At 40.9% G+C, this 13201-nt stretch overlaps 1 protein-coding gene across 1 annotated transcript in view; it reads right to left on the reverse strand.

The window, feature by feature from the left end:
* ERLIN1 (ER lipid raft associated 1) overlaps positions 1–13201 on the reverse strand; it is a 215293-nt gene that overhangs the window by 139002 nt on the left and 63090 nt on the right. The gene's annotated exons all lie outside the window — the stretch shown is intronic.

Genomic DNA, 13201 nt, shown 5'->3' on the forward strand with positions numbered 1-13201 from the left:
TGCTTTGTCACGACATGCCTCTCATGTGGCACAGCACTCCTGGTGGGGCTAAACAAGTTACGGTCTGAGAGAGTGCGGCATAACGTACAGAGCTGCTGCCTTTGGGACTGAGGAACCAGGTTTGAGTCTCTGCATCAGCTCTCCTAGTTCCTATATAAAGTATGAAGATGGGAACAAATCTGTAGTGGCAATGAAAATTACAAATGCCGATCTGTAAAGAAGCCCACATCAAAGAAAACAAGCCAGTGCTCCGAGGCGAGGAGAATGGAAAGGGAAGTGAAAGACCAAGTTTGGGTAGTGAATACACACACATATCTTAAAACAGGAAAGAAAAAGAAAAAAGTAGTGCGCCACAACTAACATAAATGGCCAGAAGGAAACTGATACATGTAACAGGGATAGTCTCCAGGGTGGAACAAAACAGCCAAAAAGCAGGAAAAATATCAGCCATTCACCAAAGAAACAACAGGAATTTCTAAAGGCAGACACTTGAACCAATGATAAGCGATGGGAGCAGATAACACCATGTCTCTCAGAGACAGCGCACGCGCTGCCTACACTCAACCTAAAAAGAAAGAAAACAAGCATGTGCAATAAAATGGGTCTCGCATTTGCTTGAGTTAGAGCTATTGGCGTTGTAAATTCATAACTGGACTTTAACAGAGGACGCTGTTATGGTGGACACCAGATGTAGCAGCTGCAAAAATATTTAGATATAATGTGAAATCGTAAAATGGTTTTTAATATCATAGGACAAACTTTTAGACACACAAAGTGCAGATTTTATGGGGTTGTAAAAGATTTTGATTATTCACAAGTTTCTATGCTTCTCACTCTGCTCTGCCTCCCCCCAAACCGTCACCCACTGCTCACACTGAAGGTATGGAAGGCTCGTCCAATGCTGGTCACCAGGTAGAACTCACGTTGTCTACGGTTGTAGTGTACCACATGTGGCGAAAGATTTGAGTAAAGCCCAAGAGCACAGAATCCCTGGAAGATCGTGCTGCTGGCGGGCTTGCAGTCTTTTGCTGCTGGCCAGGGATAATCTCATCACACTCTGCCATTGCAGCCAGCAAGCCTTCCCTCTCGACAAGGGTGAAGACCGGAGAGTGCATGAGAAGCACCGAAGCAAAAGCAACACAAGTTTTAACTATAGAAAGGGGGTTCAATGCTTGAAGCAGCCGACCATGCTGCAATCACATCGATTCATTCTTCTTTCAAACTGTTCTACATTAGGTGGTCAGTGAATCGCAAAAACAATACAAAAAACGTAGTTCCTGCAGACACGTTTGATGGGACAAACTAGGTACGCTTGTTAAATATAGTGAGAGCATTTACGCAATGAGGAAGCCAATGGAGAGCGCAGTTGGAACACTTTTTTTACGTTTGAAAATAATTGCCACTTTTGTCTATTGCAGTTCTGCCAGTAGGTGGTAGAAGATATAAAGAAAGGAATCAATGTGAGATTGTGTGCTATCCCTGGCTGCAGAACCTGTGTTAAAGAGAAGCAGCTTAAAGTGCGGTGGTAAATGTGTTTTCAGAGTCAGAAAATGGGAAGTGTGGAGGGCATGAAGCGGGCACTGCAAGCATAATGAAAGAAACAAGTGGGAATTGCTGTTTCAGAATTCCAACAGGGTGTGGCGTAAGCCACAGTGCTGCTGACTTTGGGTCCAGGGAACCTGGTTCCAGTCTGGGAGTGAGCTCTCCCATTTCCTATGCCGATTGGTACAAATTAAATTAAAGAATGTAGTATTGATACAAATTAAATTAATGCTGATTTGTACTGGACAATGTGTTATGAAGGCCACAGTAAAGCAAGCAAGGAGCAGAAAGGGTGATCGCATTTGAGGCAAAAGAAACAAGCTGAAACATTTCGGCTCTTCTGCAGCCATTGAGCACGAAGGAACGAGAAAGGAAACAATGTGACAACTGGTGCTCATGCAAAGCTTTCCATGGCCGCCATGGAGCGCCAAGGGGAGAGATAAAAGAGAAAAGTACTTTGCTCACCCCGAAGTAGATGGACAAAGGGCAATTATCCATGTAACAGGGTCAGTCTGCAAGGTTGTAAAAAATAAAAAATAAAAAACGACCCAAGGCGGGACAAAGGTAAAGCATTGCATTCACCAATGACATCAAGGAATTGTTGCAAGGCAAGCCCAAGAACAACTGAAAATGATGGGTGTGAGTTGGGCCTGGTTCAAGCGTGCAAATAAATAACACGTTGAAAAGCAGCACGTGTGCGCTGCTACTCTCAAACTAAAAAAGGAAAAGGACGGCAAAAGGAACAGAGGAAAAGAAAAAAAAGAATCTGTAGATGGCAACCATGCACAAGATCTTCAGGGGAGCTGTCTGACGTCACACAAGGGCTGGACTTTCCACCAAATGGTGGGCGACGAAAACCACACACACAAAAAAAAAAAAAAAAAGCATTTGCAATGCAATAGGTCGCACATATCATTGAGTTAGAGCTATTGGTGTTGTAAATTCATAACTGGACTTTTCTTGCCACATAAATTGGCCAACCCTGCCTCATAATTTGGTCTTTTTCTGCCATATAATTCAAGTAGCCCTGCATATAACTAAAGCACTTCCTTTCACCTTCTTCCTCGATTCGGATCCACAAATGAAAAAGTTGTCATTTAGCATCCTAATTTAAATCTGCTATGCTAATTCCAATAGAATACCACTTTCACCACCCAACAATCAGAGTTGCTGGCTGGCTAACACAATTCCCAAAAAAAAGACACAAGACAGCCACAGAGGATTATGAGAGAAATAAATTAGAAGGTTCACCCAAACATATCAAGCAGGTTCAGTCATCTACACCCAATAGGAGAATATGTTTAGAAACAATATTTACGTAAGAGGTTACTATACATTGTATTTTGAAACATGAGTATGAGACAGCAGTGAAGACAACAATAGTGAACTGAATAGGTGCATCGCTGAAGGATTAAGTTACCAAAATAGTTGAAAGATTAAAATCAGAGTCTAGAACATGGATACTCAAAGTACGGCCCGCGGGCCTCATGCGGCCCCTCTGACCTTTACATGCGGCCCCTTGGGCAACAGGAGCACTGGCAGCTGTTTGCTCGACTCTGCACTAACAATAGAAATATTAAATACACACAGTCATTTATTTCAAACTTAATTGGTATTAAAGAAGGAAGTAACTAGGGACTCCTGCACTTAACTTTAGAAACCCCTTCATTTTTAAAGACATCTTGCAGCACAAGTGTAAAACTAAGACAGTCTCTTTAAAATTAAAAACGTGCATTTAGTTAATATGCAGAACTTTTTTGCCTTAGTACAATTTATTTTATCAGTGCACTGAGATGTATTCCTTTAAAAGGGATAGTTTTCAAACATACATTTGGAAACAAAGATTTTGAAACATTAATTATTTCCCTTATTCTGAGAACACAACCAATAGTAAATTGAAGAGGCCAGTCACTTGGTATGTCTACTTTATTGGTGGCCTGGGTTCCTATCATACATTAACAACATTATAGTTTATTAAATCAAACATAGAGGCAGGTTTTGTGCAGCGCACACCATGAATCATGTATTTCGAGGTCATCTTAAATGTGATAATTCAGAAAAAGGAGTGAAGTGAGACTAAACAATTGCCTAGGATCACACAATTTGGAAAAGTGGGTAAGCCGGGATTAATTCCAGGTTTTCTGGTTTTCCATTGTTTATTTCAGCCACTAGATGTATATCATTTGCTTCTCCTACACCTACCTTGCCACCAATCCCCGAGCCACCCCACTTGACCGCCACAGCCCTGGCATCAATGCGGCCCCCAGGCACGTCACAGACCAAACGTTTTGGCCCCTGGGAAAATTTTTGCGAGTACCCATGGTCTAGAACATTAGACTTTGTTTATTTGAGTAGGAAGATATGGTAGAGTCCTGGTTAGTGTCTGAGTGATAATGTTGAGTTCATTATATATTATGGTGTGAAACTTATTATAGAATAGGGGTGGGGGTATTTTCTAGGCTGTTGGAATAGGACCCTGGCAATGGAGCCTGCCAAACAGGTTTATGCCTAATAAAGCTGTTTTTACTTACATATGCTTGTCCCTGAAAAATCCAGGTAACTGAGAAGCAGAGTTTTCACTCCATGGGTTTCTTTTTAACAATCATTGTTCTGAGGTTCACTGGGTCAGTTGGTTCAATGGAACCAAAAGAAGAATACATCTCCAGGAATGCACATATTAGTTAATTGAAAGGCTAGAACTGAAAACCCTCTGGCCCAGTGACATCAAATCAGCAGTGCAATGTAACCATATTTTTAACCCTTAGAGAACATTGTGCATTACACTTTTTCAGAGGTAGCAGGCCTATAGCAATATTTATAAAAAGGCCCTTAAAACAAACAATTCTCAGCTATAAAACTAAATTTCCAGCAATGAAAGCACTCAAAAAGACACTGGATGGTCCCACAAATGATGTAGACAGAAAGAACATGTTGTGCTGAACGTTTTAGTTGCGCTCCGCTCCCATTGCTCTAGTTAGGACCATCACAGGCTGAGTGATGAGCAAAAATGATTTGTTAAAGTACTGGCAGGCAAAGCATTATGGGGCAACTTTCCACATGCCACAAATATTTAAGTATGTTAATATGACTTAATGTTCTGCAAAGCATTATGGGACAAGTTTCACCGAGTGTGGTGAATATTGTAGTAGCGTCTCTCCCGCTGTGCCGGAAGAGTTGATTTTGCTTTGAGGATTTCTATTTTAGGTAAAGCATTTACCAATTTTAAGTGTTTTAAGGGAAGAGAAAAAAGACATGACTGATTAGATAACAGTGAACAATGCGACCAGACCTCCAATCCGGTCAATCGAGTTCACGCTGTTGTGCCTGTTCGCGCTGTGACCGCCACAGCTGCCATGCAGCAGGAAGGGGAGACACAAAAGAAAAAGTAGTTCGCCCACGCTGAGGAATATCAGCAATTGTGCAATAATCCATGTAATAGGGGCAGTTTGCAAGACATAACAAAACCGCATCGGAAGGGACAAATATAAAGCATTCCCCAATTACATCAAGTGATTTTTGAAAGGCAAGGCAAAGAACGTGTGAATGTGATGGGCGTGAGATGGGTGTTTACAAGCGCACAACACTTACAACAGGTCAAAGCACCTGCACATTCGACCTAAACATCAAAGAGGCAAGAGACCTCTTCCTGGAGTTAATGATGGTGACAGAAGCTGTCTGCCTTTTCCGTGCGACCGGATGTTAACAGGCCCTAAAGTCTTGACAGTGAGCGGGGCTTTAGCAGTGTGAAGATCACCACATATTATAGTGATGCCAGGACTTTAATGCGCCTTTGTCTCTGTTAATCTTCCACCTGAACAAGTAATTGTGTAAAAGTGATATTTATTATATTTAAAGGGCTACACATTTTGCAGGAGTGCATTTGATGTACTTCAACTGGAAACCTATATAATAAAGGGAAATAACCTTAAATGCAAACACGTATTCGATCCCAAAAAGCCTATATAATTTAAAGTCCTTCTGTAATCGCAACAAAAGAGACAGATTACCGCCCAGAGATGTGTACTGCGCCACTCCTGTTTCGTTTATTTCATACAAACAACGCACGGAAACAACACGGCTCATTGAGCTGAACGCTGATGGCCAACTATATGAACATTTGAAGCGCAAAAGGCAGAAAGGCATCCATTTTTTTAACGTGGGTAAAGTAAGTACAATAAACTGTGTACGGTATCACAGGAACTGCTCTAACATTGAAAATAAAGGTGTTTCAAATTAGAATAAGAAACTGCAGTGGCGTAACAAAGGCCCCCGCCGCGGTCCGGGAGCGAGCTCTAGGTGGCCTCCTCAGCAGAGTACCGTAGAGCTCCTGAGTGAGTTCAGAAAGGGGTCCCCCTCCATGTACTTTGCATGCCCCCCTCAAGTTTTGTAACACCCGCGATACTGTGGTTTATGCACTAACAAAACCCTGTTGGAGCATTCCCATAATCTAAACAGTAAAAAGAGCCAATGTAAGGTATAATAAGAATAAAACGAAGCTTTCGGCGGTTACAGCTAAGCGAAGTGAGATGTAGGGCGCACAGTACAGAAAGGGAGCGATTAACATTGAAGCTAGCAGCAGTGACAATACGTTTTTTATTTTATTTTAACTCATTTGTAATTTATCAAAAATCATCTTTTAAGGTTTGTGTGTTGTTTACAAAGTATATATCCCATGACGTCGAGAAACTAGGCCATAAAGCTTAGCTGGCACAGATGTTGTGAACAAGGCACATACTTTATACATCAGAGTGAAAACCAAGCTTTGTGAAAGTGTCAGAATGTGTCTGGCTCTTTCCTGTGAAAAGATCTTATACTGCACTGGAGAAGCTGCTAACCTCGCGACTGTCATTAAACCGTGAACATTGTAAATTGGCCAAAACCGCCCACCATATGTTAAACCGACGCTTTAAAATGTAACATACCTAACAGCAAGTGCACAATCAGTAATAGAAAATAGTTGGGCTATCAACTTACAAAAAAACTGCGCGATCCCCAACCAGTGGAAACAATAAATGCAGTTTATTGCACGGGCACTTAAAAAAAAAAAAAATTGTGACAGCCTGACGACCTGTTCCAGGGATTAAGGAAAAAAAGAAAATAAAAAATAAATAAAAATATCCTAAATTATGAGCGCAACAATATTGCTCGTGGAATCAGTAAGTCTTTTTATCCAAGTTGGTGTCAAACAACTAATAAACGCCGCTGTAATTCAATCTCTTACACTGCAGGTGACTCCAAATTCAGTTTCCAGCGAGGTGCTTTTTCAGCATATTGCTGGTTAATCTCCTGAACAAAATCTATACCAAAAGTTACAAGGGTTTTTTTTTGGTGCCGGGAGAATACAAACTGTACAATACATGGCACTCCGGGAATTTTGCAGTCCTTAAAGCAAATTTAGCACCGACCTACAACAGGAGCTAAATTATGCACGGCGCTTACCTGTATTAAAAATGTGCAATTGGCGTTCTTTACATCATGTACCTTTCAAAATACAGGGGTGTGTTTACTTAAAAAAAAAAAAAAAAAAAAGGCCTCAGATCTCCAAATTATTTTGAACACACCCATGTATTTTGAAAGTTACATGATGTAAAAAACGCCAACTGCACATTTTTAATACAGGTAAGCGCTTTGCATAATTTAGCTCCTGTTGTAGGTGGGTGGTAAATTTGCTTTAAGGACTGCAACATTCCGGGAGTGCCCTATATTCTACAAATTGTATTCTTCCCAACACAGAAAAAAATGCTGCCATTTAATTACTTTAAAAAAAGGCTTCAGATCTCCAAATTATTTTAAATGGCAGCATTTTTGGGGTGTTGGGGAGAATACAATTTGTACAATACAGGGCACTCACGGAATGCTGCAGTAAGTAAAGCAAACTCAACACCTACATACAACGCGAGCTACATTATACATGGCGCTTGCTCTTTTAAAACGTGTGTAGTTGGTGTTCTTTATATTATTATACAACTTCGAAAATACAGAGGTGTGTTTCAATTTATTTAAAGAACGAAACCCCTTTTTAGTAATTCATACCAGGGGATAAAAGTGTGCAATTGAATATAACTGTATTTTGCATTCACGAAAAGATGAACAACTAGATTGTGGCTATAAGGAAATGAGTCCTGCTTCATTTTACAGCGTAATGTGCAAGCTCTATGCAGCATGAAGGGGTAAGACAATAGAAAATGTAGTTTGCCAACGATGAAGTATATGGACGATCGTACAATTATCCATGTAACAGGGGCAGTCTGCAAGGCAGTACAAAACCACCCCAAGGTAGGACAAATGTAAAGCATTCACCAATGACATCAAGTGATTTTTGAAAGGCAAGCCCACAAATGATTGAACGTAATGGGCATGAGGTGGGCGTGGTTAAAAGTCCACAACACTTGCAACAGGTCAAAGTGCTTGCGCGCTTGCCCTAAAAACAAGAATGTTCCATTTCTGGATGCAATCATTAGATGGTGGAATAATGCACAGCATGTGAATTCAAAATATTCTTCAAACTGCAAACGGTCTTCTGGTAAGTAATCATTTTCTTATTTGTTAAAAAAAAAAAAAAAAGTTGCCTACTTCACCACAAGATGCATGTGCATATCAGACCATGTAATGATATTGGAGTTTTGAACACTGACTCCACGTTGCATTTAGCCTAGCACTACACTGTCACATTAGTAACCACCAGCTTCATTCTGCCAATTGACTTTATCTTAGCATTAGACACTGTCATGTTAAAAGCTGCAAGTGATTTTCCACGTTGTACAATGTGCTCAATCTTGTTTTCATGTATTTTTTTCCCACCAAGGGCATAGGCTGATAAGAATGTACTCAGACGGCAGGGACCGGACTGGTTTTGGATTATCACCTTGGGATTGTGGCCACGTCCCGACGTGTCATTTTCAAAGCAGGCCTAAAACAATCAGCATTTTTTAAATAATAAACTTCTTCAGGGGAGAGGTAATTTCTAGAATCTTCCCCCCTTTTTTTTGTTCAAAGTATGAGAGGCCGAGACCAGATGGATCGGGGCCAGAGAGTGTTTGCAGGTCTCGGGCACATCCAGGACGCTGGACTGTGCCATCCTTCCCGTGAGGATAATTGCTCTCTCTCTCTCTCTCCTCGATCAATTCTGGCATCTGGCAATTTGATGCTGATAGGAGAGAGATGAAGGAGCGTTGCCCTTGCCTCATGGTGATGCATACTTTTTAATTCATTATTTGCTTTATAATATAGATACATATATTTGCTGTATATATTGCAGTGGAGAATCATTTGTACATTATTGCTGTGACCATTTTTAAAAGTGTGCTTTCAACATGCTAATCTCCTTTTAGGAATCTTGCGTAGTGACATAATAAATGTCTTCTTTGGACTAAGAAGCATATTCCAAAGATTTTTGTCAGTGCATGAGTGTTTGAGCTCAGTCATTAGTGAAGCAAAACAGACCATGTAAATATCTCTGCTTCTGCGTACAGAGGGGTGTGTATATAGGGAGTTTTACTGTGCCACCAAACATTTACAGAGTGTCATGATTTTGTATATATAAGTTAATTTCAGTTTTTGTTAAAGAAAAAAATCTACTCCCTTTCAACCTTTGTGCCATTCCTCTTCTCTCGGACTCATTCCAAAACTACCTTGAACTCCCAAACATCCTTTTCCATCCTCCCACCTCCTTTTCAGCTAAATCACCCAGCTAACAGGTACCCATGCGCACTACTCCCAATAATAACTTACTACTTTCACTTTCTTATCCATTCCCATCATTCTATCCCTTCTTCAGAACACTACTAAACACACATGCAGACTTAACACAACTAGTTCACAAGGAGATAAACAAAAAATCACCTATTACTAATCTACTGACTACATAACTCTAATCCTGGGTTCCAGAGTAACATGCTACTCACCGCAGAGAGCTTCAAAGCCTTGTCAGAGGCAGTAAGTGCTATACAAATACAATTTACAATTACAGTATTGCCAAATAGGAGTGGCCGACTGAAAGGTCAGTCACTGCAAATTCAACATGGGCTTATGTAGGTTTCTTCAGTAGTGGGAGGGCTGAGCCAATCTTGTGAATTTCTGAGTACATGTCTTAGGCAAGGAAGTTCGTTATGATAATGATTAGCAGTAAGAAAGCTTTCAGAGACAGGACTTTGATAAAGAACAAGACATCTTCCTAAGAGGTGGTTTTAAGCAAAGTGAAGAGGTCTGCAAGAAACAAGGGACCAAAGGATGACACATGCAGAGGGGTAGGCATCACAGTTAAAGCTTGCTGGAAGCACTTGGAGTTTCTGTATTTTTCACTGAAGAAGAGTTTGAGAGTATTGCACTTTTCTGTGGTTTGTGTGACTGGAGGGCCATGCAGGGAGCTGATGCAGTGCTTCATAGACTAAAATCGTTTCTTTTCTACTGACAACGTTGATGGTGCTGGAATAGTAGTTGGCTTTACCTGATGTGGTGCATCGTATGTGTGTTGCGCAAAAGGGCTTATGTAACTTGAGGTTGTTGAGGGTTCTGTTTTTATTCCATTTTTACTCCCTGTCACCTCATCTATAGGTCTCCAGAACAGAACAAGGATATCATGATCTAAATTACAGCCCACCTCATGACCTCACTCATCTAGCATGCTTACACCAATATCCTTGGGGGCCTCAAAGTCAACCTCAATAACACACTCAAAGGGGCAAAGCAGGACATCCAGATGACAAATTAGCTACAAAGGCCAAAAACTCCAGTTCATCTTCTCAATATTGCCAATCATTCACTGCAAACCTCCTGTATCGTGGGCCATGCTCAGTGTCCAATTAACACACTGTTGTCAACCCAAAAGAGAGCAGCAATCCTTCAAAAGCTTCTTCTTCGACAACCTAAAGCTTATAGTCCTCTCTTCTGCAGTAATTTCCACATACGATGTCAACATACCTCAAAACTACAACGTCACATTTCTGGAAAATCATGGGTTCACCTAGGTTCTAACTAAAAAACACGTACAAGCTAAATCCTTCAGAACCCTGGTACCTCAAAGATGTCACAAACAACTAACTGTCCACCCACAGACAGAAAAGAAAATGGAAGAACAACAGAACCCCTTAGGACCTCACTAAAGTAACCCCGCACAACACACAGACCACTCACCAAATCAGCCAAAGGCAAAGGCCAAATTACTGTACCAATACAGTCAATGAAGGTGAATGTGCTTCAAGACAGCTTTAACCTTCAATTAAACACTCCACAGACAAGTGTGATGCTATCAATCTTTTTTTCCAGTGAAAAAATAGAGTTCCAACAGCACATCAACACCACCAGGCTTCCCTCAATCACATTATCTTCTCAAGCGCTCTTGAAGGCAGTGCATATACTTCAACCTCTGAATAAACTCAAACACTAGATGTTTATAACTACATTTGTGAGTTCCCCTGGGCTTTGTTCACATCATTCATTAAAGTCATATACCATTGATGGTGGATAAATTCTTAACAAAAGCCAGAAAATTACTTCAGTCCTTCTTGAGGAAGGACATTAAAGCACAGAACTATTTATTTTTCCACCGTAGTGTTCATTTTTTTAAGTGCCCTGGGGAGCCACTCAGTTTGCAATATCTTTCAACATATACCTAAAAACTCTGCTAGAGATCTTAAGGGCTCACAAAGATTGCCTACACTACTACACAGATGACAAGCAGCCATATGTAATTCATTATATTGGCTGATTCCCTGATTCCAACAAAGAAAAAAAAATCGGAAGATGAAGAAAAATCAGTAGCCTAGAGCTGCCTCAAAGTCCATGTCATTAGATGCAATTTATTTTATTATATTATCCTGCAACTTACATAAAGGGCATTTCCACCCATCTGACTCCACTGCCTCAGATGCACTCTGACCAAAACGTTTGCAGCTTATTGTGAATGAGTGGGACATACCTCTTGAGTCGGTTGAAAGAAATAGATGTAAGTATTGCACCTTTAATTGGAAGTCTTTAGAACAAACTCTTGATGTAACAGGAGTGTGCAGTGCTAGAATGGTACAGGAAGCGTGACCTGCAGGTTGCAGGGATGCTGGCACTCTAATGAGTGCTTTTAGTAGAGGGTTAAAGTGTTAGAGAGTAAGAGGACCATCAGCTATGAAGGCTAGCAAGTTGTAAAGTAGATGAGTGGAAGTACATATACATTTAAGTTGCCCACGACAGTGCTTTTGCGGTCTCTTGTGAGACACTGTTTTCCAACAGCAAGCTTAGAGGCCCCCCAAATGTGTGTCACTCACTGGTGCTCTTGCTTGCTTCTTACTAGTTAGATGCTAAAGGCTTCCTTACACTTTGTGCGTCTGCCCCTCCAGTAGAGCATGGACGCAGCATATGGATCCTTCAACTGAAGCGCAGCCATCAAGACAGCTGACAAGTTTTTAACTGAGATTTCCCAATGCTAGAGATTCAGTGCTGCTCAAAACAGGAGTTTAATACAACACTCCTTTCCACAGAAAGGGCTGCAGCAAGCTGCCAGCACAAACGTTGCAAAGAAAATCAAATCAGAGAATGGGATCAGACAAAAGTGTGCAAGGATTGCTACAACTAGAGACCAGGCAATATGTGTTTGTAAAAACTACAGTGGGAGTTAGAATAATGTATGGGTCTTGCAGTCCTACACATTTATAACAAGTCGCTTGATTTAACATACCCGTAAGCCCCAACAGTAATCAGTGCAGTCCTTAAAGGGAAATATATTCTCTATTCCGAATTTACCCTATATATGAATTAACTGGGTGCTAAAAGTCGGATTCTTTCAAATGCTAAAATCCTATCTTTTTGACACAGAACTGCATTAGAGATGGTGCTTTTCTAATATGTGCTGTTCTCTCATTGATCGTCCCTTGTGTAAATAAATTAAAAAAAAAAAAATCTCCGAATTTATTTAGTCAAGTAAGCACTGTCCGAATATGTGCGCACTTTGTATTAAAGAGATAACAAAATAAACATTGGCCTAGTAGTCCTAAAATGTGTGATTAGCAGTGTCATGATGCCAATCCCCAATCGTCAAACCCAGGACAGTCTAATGCAATTATCTCTACAAGTTTTAAAACATTTTAACTCCACTGAGTAACATCTTTGGTGAAGCCAATAGGTCTTTGCTCTGTGAGAGCTACTGGGTTTGCCAATGTATTATAGCCATCCTGTACAGCAGCATGGCTTCTGTGCAGGAAGCTCAAAGTTAGAAAAAAAGCGCTATGATGCGGCCAGAGGTAACTGCATCATAGCAGTGTTTTTTCTTATTGAAGTTGCGGGTGGGCAACACAGACAATGGGAGGGGAGCTTGAACGGGAGGCAAGGAGCAAGTGGGTAATACAAAGAGCAAACGTAAGACGAACAGGCAACATAGGCAAATGGCCACTGAATAAAATCACTATGACGCAGACACCACTGGCCATGTCATAGGAGTGTTGTTTTTTTTTTTTAGTTTATGGCAGGTGGCGGTGGGTACTAGACAACGTAAGAGTGGGAAGGAAGCAGCAACACGGCCAATGGAGTAGTAAGAGGTTTAGAAGCAAGATGGACAACTGGGTAGTGGGAGAGTTAAAAGCCATACAGATAATAAGAGGGTGGGAGGGTTAGAAGAAACTCAGGCAATCAAAAGCAATATGGACATCAGCGGGAGGGTAAAACCAACACAGAC

This window comes from Pleurodeles waltl, chromosome 6 (genome assembly GCF_031143425.1).
Source record: "Pleurodeles waltl isolate 20211129_DDA chromosome 6, aPleWal1.hap1.20221129, whole genome shotgun sequence".
NCBI classification, from domain to species: Eukaryota; Metazoa; Chordata; class Amphibia; order Caudata; family Salamandridae; genus Pleurodeles; species Pleurodeles waltl.